Raw genomic sequence first — 900 nt, 5'->3', positions numbered from 1 at the left:
CAGTTATGTGGTCACGCAAGGTCAGAAACATGATTGGCATTAAAAATAATATTCTATCTAGATACTCTTAACGTGTATGATTAATCCCCAACCGTGAAATAATGTGTCATTGATGCGAGTGTGCTCGAAATAACACAAAGGTGGTTTCGAGTGTACATCGTCAATAAAAACAATCTTGAGTAAATTGCAGATCGAATGGATTGAAATGGGTAAATTATTTGTATGAACACACTCATTTTCTTATTAATTGTATCCACCATAAAACATCCTATTGAATAATAGGGAACACTTTACCTTTCCCCTAGGGCATTTGTTTGTAAACTAGTTGTAACTATTGCATTTATATTGAAATTTATTCTTACGTTTTCGAAACAGTCAACTTCACATGACGGTATGTCTAGTGATGTACGTGGAGATCAAAGGAAATTAAACGATACATGTGTGTGGGTTAAAGCAGGTTCATTTCTGTTTTTGAATAACCCTTATGCAGAAGATGCGAAAGAAAGTACCAACGATACTGCACAACGACAGTATCACCAATTATCTTTGTAAATAAAACATTTACGTTACGCGCGTATAAAAGTAACACCATATATATGTTAAACAATCAATTACAATTTCTACTTCTACTTCTAAATGTTACTGACCAACTTCAACAATTTGAAGATAAAATGTCAGATTACATATTCATAACCAACAACTGGAAAATTTTACATGAGACTCGCCCGTTTCACGTTTCTATATACGATTGTCAAGATCGGTTGCCACATATAGATTGTTTATCTAACATGTGTCTGGCTCTAGGTGTATCTCTGTGATCAGACAAATATGTTGAACCACTTAGTCGCGATAACAACATACGTCAAGTAATGTGAAGAATACTGAGTTGTTTTGAACTGA

The sequence above is a fragment of the Mizuhopecten yessoensis genome, unplaced genomic scaffold (genome assembly GCF_002113885.1).
Source record: "Mizuhopecten yessoensis strain PY_sf001 unplaced genomic scaffold, ASM211388v2 scaffold11017, whole genome shotgun sequence".
NCBI lineage: Eukaryota > Metazoa > Mollusca > Bivalvia > Pectinida > Pectinidae > Mizuhopecten > Mizuhopecten yessoensis.
Note: the sequence above shows the minus strand (reverse complement) of the source record.